We start from the raw sequence: 8,625 nt of genomic DNA on the forward strand, positions 1-8,625 counted from the left end.
CCGTCTGAGTGTAGACACTTCCACACTGCAGAGGGCTGACCTCTGAACAAAGGGCACTGGGCAGGGTATGACTGCTGGGGCTAGGTCACAGTCATTGTGGCTTCTACCTGGCTTCCTCGGGCCACCCGCTCTAGGAAGAGGCCGTCGCCATGTCTTAAGGACAGGCAGGCAGGTCTCAGGTCGCAGAAAAGGGCTTCCTGTTAACCCCAAGTACCACGCACCAGCCAAGTGAGCCATCTCAGAGCAGGCCCTCCAGCCCCGGCCCAGCCTTCAGAGGACTGTCGCCTCGCCAGTGGCCAAGCCCACTCCAGCCAGCCGAGGCTCTCAGCTACTGCTTTCGGCCACTAAGTTCTGGGTAGTTTGTCACACCGCATAAGTAACTAATCCAATGGTGTGGCAAAGGCCTGGCACAGAGAAAGTGCTCTTACATGATGGTGAATGAACCGAATGGAAATGACCAAACCAGGAGCTTTGAAGGGACAAGAAGGGAGCCCTCCAATTCCTGAATCCCAGGATATGTACGTTCCTTAGTGTGATTTTGTGTCCTGGTTCATGGAGTAAATTCCAAATTTATGTGGGTGAAGCCGTGAAAGAGACACACACGTGGACGGTGCTGGAACATCCGATTGTCAGCATATCTTCCACATCGTTACACATGTATTTTCAGTCTTTGGTGTCAAGTTCCTGGAGGCAGGGACCGAGTCTCTGTGATCCTCTCAGCACAGGACCTGCCCAGCACACGATTTGCTATTGACAACATGTACGGTTTACCATGAACTCGAAATTGTGATTGGTCACTGAGAACTAGCAATTGCGGAGGAAAGCATTATTTTCTTTAAGGGATCTCTTGGTAATTTCACCCCCGGATACAGTTAAAAGTTTTGAAATCATCTCAGCAAGTCCCATGAAGCAACAGAAGTCAAACACTCAGAAGAAGTGACACGTTAAATAATGTGTCCTGAATCAAGACTGAGGAATGAAGGCAAGTCATTCTCTTTAATTCCCAATTCTTTCTCAAAGATCTAATGCTAATTCCCCGAGTTCATATTCTTAATCATACAGATTATGCCGTAACACAATGTGCGCTTCAAACCAGCCAATTTAAGAAGTTGGTGAAAGGTTTTCATAACATGGAATTATGTGCACAAAGAACTCATAATACCCTGTCACTGAATGCTACAACTTACACGGCACAAAGGTTCACTTGCCGTCTTGAATGAGAAAGATGTCAAGGAAATGAAAAATAATTTGAGGGCACAGTGAGAACCTAAATGTAGGGCTCACGGCCCAGACTCTTCCCACAGATGGCCCAACCTCTCGAGCCTGAAAGAAGTCAGAAGCCAAGGGAAAGCCCAGCCCACACAATTCATTTATTAAAACTGAAAGGATAGAAAGAGGGTTAACTCTAGCCTCCGTGCAAAAATGACGTACTTATTTATAGAGCAGTGCATACTCTTCCTGGACAAAATATTCTTAAGAGTTGGTGTTCTTTTCAGGGTTCCTTACAGACACTAATAGGTAAGGAGCTATAAGGAATAAGGCTCATCTTCCAAATGAGTTACAGGCATAAAGTAATAATATCAATACGCGTTATGTTTGGATTCTACATAAACACGTACAAAAGGGTTAACTTGTTCAATAAATTCTCATGAGAAGATATTCCGGGGAGGGACAGATGGGAAAAGAAGTGGCAGCAGCTTGGTCCCCTGTGCTCTCCCCGGCCACAATCTGCCCTCAAGGCCCCATCTCACCACCTGTGCTGTTGGGGCTGTTTCACTGGACGTGAGGAAACCGGGGAGACAACCAAAGACGATGGCCACACTTGAGACCTGACTGAGAAACTGAATGTCTTCTGCCCCTTCAAATGTGGACGACTGAAAGAACAGATTCAAGTGCCCTCTGGATGTGAATGTTCCTGCTTTTAGAAGCCCCAAATGGTAAACATCTCAGAAAAACTAAGATACACAAGTGCTTCCGACACTGGAGCCAAGGGGGAAAGTTCCACGATGTACTCAGCCGGTGCCCTCCCATGCCGAGATGTGTGTGTCAAACCACTGATGCCATGAAGTGACAGAGATGACAAATGCAAAAAGCAACAAATTATGGCCAAACCACCACCCAGGGCCGTGACCCCAACTCAAGAATAGCAGTCACGTACCCCAGAGAACAAGCTGTGAATCGATAAGCCATTGCACATGGGAAGACCTGGGGCTCGAAAGGATGGTTCGAGTGGGATTCTGGCTATAGGTTGTGGGTTTTGCAATGAGAGACGTGCAGGACAATAAACTCTTTTAAAGACAAAGTGCTATGTCTCATTGCAGCTTTTACCACCCAATTGTGTGCAACCAGACCCGAGGTTCATTAAAGTCTGGAATTAAGGGGCACCTGGGTGGCTCACTGGGTTAAAGCCTCTGCCTTCAGCTCAGGTCATGGTCTCAGGGTCCCGGGATCGAGCCCCGCATCGGGATCTCCACTCAGCAGGGAGCCTGCTTCCTCCTCTCTCCCTGCCTCTCTCCCTGCCTGCCTCTCTGACTACTTGTAATCTCTACCAAATAAATAAATAAAATCTTTTAAAAAAATGTCTGGAATTAATTTTTAGTGTGGCATAAGAAAAAGAAGGGCAGAAAAGGAGCCATGCCCTTCCAAATCCCTCCTCCATAAAACCAATGAGAACACTAGCTTTTATCAGAATTTTATCAGATTCATCAGAATTTATCATAATAAACTTTTCAGAATCTGAAAATTACCCAAAGTTTGCAGATGAACAGATGAATGTCAATAACAGGGAAATGTAGAAATTTTAACTTGCCTATTCCCACTTTTGTTCACCTCCAATTCCATGCTAGTCTTAAACCAACAGCCCACAGTCATGGTGACAACTAGCAGCCTGGCATCACTGAAGGGGGCAGACCAGGGCTGGAGCTCCTTCACAGCCCAGTCCCAAAGAACCATCATTATTGGGTCCATCCAGTACTTCGCCAGAAGATCTCACTTGCAAGGCTTTTTTTATTTGACCCAACTTGGAGCTAATCTAGTAGGAACAACTTCTTCTCAGGCATTTGCCGAAAACAATCAGAGGCAACTGTTAAAAATCATGATGGCTAAAATGGCTGATAGCAGTTGGGGGTAGATAATAAATCGACCAAAAAGTTTAAGAGGAAAATCTGGGGAATTATCTGTCTGTAGGGAGGTCTGAAAATCTGTGACGTATTCTTGGGATCTAGAAGGTAATGGGCACGCCCAAGCCTGTGCACATACTTTGGAAACAGCTGAGAAGGTCCTAAACTTTCACTTCTGGTGGAACATGAGGCGTGTAAGCACGCAGTAAAGATAAAGGTACAGTTGGAAACTATCCGGCTGACTGTTGAAGGTGTACCTCAACACATACAGAACCCCCCATACGAAGACTGACACTTATTGTTTCCAAGAACCTAAGCAGATTTTCCAGTCATTAGCTGACGAGTAGGCTGACCAAGCCGAGTCTTCAATGGTCACATACTACACACAATACAGACTTTATGGAATTAGTTCAGAAAAGTCATTGAACAATGCTAACAACAACTTTGGGGAGGCAGGAAAATATGATTTTTAGAGTTGCCACATATTTTTAAATGTCTAGTTTTCAATTTAAAAAGTTAGATGTGCATATGGACCACATCTTCCTTATCCATTCATCCGTTGAAGGGCATCTTGGTTCTTTCCACAGTTTGGCGACCGTGGCCATTGCTGCTATAAACATTGGGGTACAGATGGCCCTTCTTTTCACTACATCTGTATCTTTGGGGTAAATACCCAGCAGTGCAATTGCAGGGTCATAGGGAAGATCTATTTTTAATTTCCTGAGGAATCTCCACACTGTTCTCCAAAGTGGCTGCACCAGTTTGCATTCCCACCAACAGTGTAAGAGGGTTCCCCTTTCTCCACATCCTCTCCAACACACGTTGTTTCCTGTCTTGCTAATTTTGGCCATTCTAACTGGTGTAAGGTGGTATCTCAATGTGGTTTTGATTTGAATCTCCCTGATGGCTAGTGATGATGAACATTTTTTCATGTGTCTGGTAGCCATTTGTATGTCTTCCTTGGAGAAGTGTCTGTTCATATCTTCTGCCCATTTTTTAATATGATTATCTGTTTTGTGTGTGTTGAGTTTGAGGAGTTCTTTATAGATCCTGGATATCAACCGACGAATACCCAACTTTTGTAGCAACATGGACAGGACTGGAAGAGATTATGCTGAGTGAAATAAGTCAAACAGAGAAAGTCAAGTATCATATGGTTTCACTTATTGGTGGAGCATAACAAATAATATAGAGGACAAGGGTAGATGGAGAGGAGAAGGGAGTTGAGGGAAATTGGAAGGGGAGGTGAACCATGAGAGACTATGGACTCTGAAAAACAACCTGAGGGTTTTGAAGGGGCGGGGTGGGAGGGTGGGGGAACCAGGTGGTGGGTATTAGGGAGGGCACAGATTGCATGGAGCACTGGGTGTGGTGAAAAAACAATGAATACTGTTACGCTGAAAATAAATAAAAAATTTAATAAAAAAGAAATAAAATGCTAGTTAAATGATGGCTATTATATATTAAAGAAAACAAAAAAACAAAAAAAAATAAAGTGTCTACATAAAAAAAAAAGTTAGATGTGCAAAGAAACAAGAAAGCATACACACACACACACACACAAACACACACAAAAAACTGTCCCTGTGCATGACCAGATGTTGGTTCACTAGGCAAAGATTTTAAATTAGCTACTTCTTGGGGTGCCTGGGTAGCTCAGTGGGTTAAAGCCTCTGCCTTTGGCTTGGGTCGTGATCTCAGGGTCCTGGGATTGGGCCCCACATCAGGCTCTCTGCTCAGCGGGGAGCCTGCTTCCCCCTCTCTCTCTCTGCCTGCTTCTCTGCCTACTTGTGATCTCTCTCTGTCAAATAAATAAATAAAATCTTTTTTAAATAATTAAATAAGTTACTTCAAATATGGTTAAAAAAAAAAAACCCTAAATGAAACTCTGTCAGAAGAGGTAAAGTAGGAGAATGATATCTCACCAGATAGAGAGTACAAATACAGACGTAGAAATTACCTTTTTTTTTTTAAGATTTTATTTATTTATTTGATAGAGAGATCACAAGCAGGCAGCGAGAGAGGGGGAAGCAGGCCCCCCCTCTGAGCAAAGAGCCTGATGCGGGGCTCGATCCCAGGACCCTGAGATCATGACCTGAGCCAAAGGCAGAGGCTTAACCCACTGGCCCATCCAGGTGGCCCAGAAATTACTTTTTTTAAGGAACAAAATAGAAATTCTGGAGTTGAGAGTGTAACAGAAATGAAAATATCATTAGAGGAGTTCAATAGATTTGAGCAGGCAAAAGAAAGAATCTGCAAACCTGAAGATAGATCAGTTGAGACTCTTCGAGCAACAGAAAATAGAATCAGGGAAAGTTAACAGAGACTTAGAGACCTATGGGGCACCATGGAGCGGTCCAATATGCACAATGAAAGTCCCAGAGGGAGTGGAGAGAAAAGAGAGGAATATTTGAAGAAATAGCAAAAACTTCCTAAATTTGATGATTAGGATAAACTCGAAGAGATCCACCCCTAGAAACATAATAGTCAAATGACAGAGAATCTTGGAAACAGAAAAAGAGAAGCAACATGATGTATATGAAGAAACCTAAAGAGTGACAGTGGGTTCCTCACCAGAAACCACGGAGGCCAGAAGGCAAGGTGATAACATAGTCAAAGTGCTGACAGGAGAAGCCCGCCAATCAGGAATTTTATATACTGCAGCGCTATCCTCCCCCAAATGGACAAGTTCAGACAGTCCCAAACAGGAACTGAGAAATTCATCACAAGCAGACCTATCTTACAGGAGGTATTAAACGGGAGTCTCCTTCAGAAAGAAAGGGCAGGATACTAGACGGAACCTCAAACCCACACGAGTAATAAAGACCATCGCCAGGGTACCCAGCAGATGCAGACGAAGAGTTTGATAAAATCCAACATCCCTGCACAATAAAAACATCCAAGAAACTGGAAGAGAAAGGAGCTTACTCAACCTGACCTTTGGTACGACCCATAGCTACCAGCATCCTTACTGACGAAACACTGAAAACATCCTGCTGAGATCAGGGACCAGATAAGGATGTCTATTCTCACCGACTCTATTCCTCATGTACTAGAGTTTCTAACCAGGGCAATTAAGCAAGAAAATGAAATAAAACTCACTATACTGGAAAGAAAGAAGTAAAGTGATCTCTGTTTGCAGATGATAGACTCTGGTATCGAGATAATCCTAAGTAATCCACTAAAAATGAGTAGAACTAACACAGGAGTCCAAGAATTTGGCAGCCTGTGAGACCACAATATAACAACCAGTTGTATTTCTATAGTCTCGCAACCTTTCAATTCTCTTGTGTATATACCTACAATTCTATATACAGTCTAAAAATCAAATTAAGGAGATATATCCACTCACAATAACATCAGGAGAATAAAATACTAATAAATTGAACAAAAGAAATGCAAGACTGGTACGCCGAAAACAACACAATATTGTTGAGAGAAATTAAAGAAGACTTAATTAAATGGAAAGACATCCCTTATTCATGGGTTAGAATACTTAACATTATATTAAGATGGCAATATCCCACCCACAAGCTATCTACAGATTCAACACAATCCCTATCAAAATATCAGATGGCATTTTTTTTCAGAAATTCACAAGCTGATCCTAAGTTAATACGGAAATGCACAGAACCCATAGTAATAAAAACAATCCTGAAAAAGAAGAACAAAATTGGAGGAGTCCTGCTTTTCAATTTCAACATTTATTGTAAAGCTACAGAGACACTACCAAGACAGTGAAAAGAGGACCGCCAGATTGGGAGAACGTAGTTGCAGATCACATATCTGACAAAGGTCTTCTATCCAGAATATATACGGAGCTCTTACAACACCACAATAAAAAGACAATTAACCCAGTTAAGCACCAGGCAAGAAATGTAAATAGTCTTCTTCAGAGATGAAGTACAAATGGCCAAATGCCCGTGCAAAGATACTCAACATCATCACTCATCAGAGAAGGACAATCCAAACCCGAGCGAGACACCACGTCATACCCATTGAGGTGGGTATCGTTGAAAAGACAGACAACTCGTGTTGGTGAGGATCCAGAGAAACTAGAATTCAGGTCCTGAAGCTGAGACTGTCCAACAGTGCGGCCACGTGGAAAAGAGTTTGGCGGTTCTTTAAACGTTTTAAGTCTAGTTGATAAAGGACCCAGCAATCCCACGGCCGGTGAATACCCAAGGAAAGTGAGAACACGTGTTCATGCGAAAACTGGCGCGCACATGTCCCTAGTAGCTAACAAGCGGGAACCACCCAAATCCCCATCAGCTAATTCGTGGGCAAACAAAATGTGGTCTATGCGTACCACGGGATATTACTCAGCCGTAACAGGAACACGGTGCGACCCCTGCCTCCACGTGAGGGATCCTGAAAACATGTGAAAGCGGCCGGACGCACAAGGTCCCAGGTTACTCCGTTAATGTGAAATGTCCAGAGTAGGTAGACCCACGGGCTAGATCCACAGGGACGGCTCGGTGGCCGCCAGGGGCCGGAGGGAGGGAGAATGAGGGCTGTCCGGTGGGTGAGCACAGGGCTTCTTTCAGGGCTAATCCGGATGTTCTGGAAGTGACGGGGGACGGCTGCACAACTGAAACCCACCAGATTGTGCACTTTCAAGGGGTAAGTTTTATGGTACGAGAGTTTTACCTCAATAAAAATAACCAAAAAAGAGGTAATTTCCAGTTGTTTCTATCCACAGGTACCGGGAAAAGCTGTGGGATCCTAGGGTTGCTCGGGTCTCCCGGGGCAGAGAGAACTAGGGAGAGTTTGGTCCCAAGTCTTCCAATTCAACATCTGAATGAGAAATTGTCACCAGATAATCTTCTCAGCTGTTAATGGCGTTTCTTGTGGCCTCTGATTTCACCTCTGAGAACCAAACTTCCTCCTCTTTTGCCCTAAGTGCCAAATCTTCACCGTAAAGCGAGACAAATGCCCCCCCTCGGCCACGATTCTGCTCATGCTCTGTTCTTCGACCCTTTCATGCAGAATGTCACTTCGTCTTAGACAAGGAGCTGGCTTAGGGCTTTCAGTCTGTGGGATCAGGCAGCCCCGTGGGTCACCCCTTGGGAATAGTTATGAGTCACGAGCGTTTCTGACTTCCTAGGCCTTCCCATGTCTGGGAAGGAGGGGTCACTCTGGGTCTCACCTCCGAGGGCTCGGCCCACCTGGGGCTCAGAGGAGAGAGCAAGAAACCTCCCCAGGCTCCCGGCACAAGTGTGCCTTTATCCACTGGGGAGGTGAGGACAGAGGAGAGTGGCCTGGGACAGGGAGGGCCCGGGTCATGTTCCCCCACAGCATAGGAGCCGCTGAGCGCCCGTGGCCCACGGCCAGCTTCTATGTGGGGGGCACCTTCCTCCTCTCTGGCAAGGTCTTGGGCAGGCCACCCTGCCACACACACTCCTTCATTCCTCTCCAAACCCTCCCAGAGCCAAGCACCCTCATTTCTAAAAAGGGCCACAAACAGGGCAAGAAAACACATCAGTCATCAAGGGAATCGCAATGA

The sequence above is a fragment of the Martes martes genome, assembly GCF_963455335.1.
Source record: "Martes martes genome assembly, chromosome: 3".
In the NCBI taxonomy this organism is placed as follows: Eukaryota; Metazoa; Chordata; class Mammalia; order Carnivora; family Mustelidae; genus Martes; species Martes martes.